The following is an 863-nucleotide window of genomic DNA, read 5'->3' on the forward strand; positions in this document are numbered from 1 at the left end:
ATGTGCAAAGTGAAAACTGTCAGGTTCTTCTCTCCTTCATTCGCAAATCCAACTCTTCCTGATGCATTTGCAAACATCCTTTTCCTTTCTACCCGTGAGTACGGCTGGATGTACTTAGCGACTTCTGAAGGGAACAATGTGGCTTTAGATTCTGTGATCCTCTCTTTTCTGAAGATGCAAATTGATCAAGAACATCCCTTTGTTCCGAGTCCCTCTTTAAGCCAATGTGCAAAGTGAAAACTGTCAGGTTCTTCTTCATTCACATTCCTGATACCTTTGCAAACATCCTTTTCCTTTCTACCCGTGAAGTTCTAACAGAAAGTGCCCAAAGCACAGTTCGGTCTCCAGAATCACGCTTATAGCTTAGTGATAAACCCACAATGTTTCAAGCAGCTGATTTAAAAAGCACTATACCTATTTCGGTGTTGGGTAGCACCTTCCTCTGCTTCAGAGCAAATGCATCTGTTAACTACCTTTGAAGCACTTCTCACTGCCCTTTGGTCTTTTTTATTTCACTTCAGTGTAGTACGACTGTTTAGTGGCCTAAAAAACACACTTGTTCATTGTTGTGTATTTTCTTTCTTACAGTCAGAGACAGCAGCTGGCTGTCATGAAGAACAGGAGGGATTGAAACAAATAGCTTTCTCAGTTCATTTTGGCAATTTACTTTGCACACTAAGCAGCGCACTCTTCATTTCCCAGCAGCCTGCTTGCCATGTTCTAACTGCTCAGCGGCACATCTCTTGTTCTGAGATTGTCACTAATATTCTCTGTTGATGCCCTTAATACTTACTTTCTATTCATAAATGCCCGGGAGCATTATGATATTCATATTATCCACTAATTGGTAATGATGCTCTCTA

Source organism: Buceros rhinoceros, unplaced genomic scaffold, assembly GCF_000710305.1.
Source record: "Buceros rhinoceros silvestris isolate BGI_N320 unplaced genomic scaffold, ASM71030v1 scaffold13057, whole genome shotgun sequence".
NCBI classification, from domain to species: Eukaryota; Metazoa; Chordata; class Aves; order Bucerotiformes; family Bucerotidae; genus Buceros; species Buceros rhinoceros.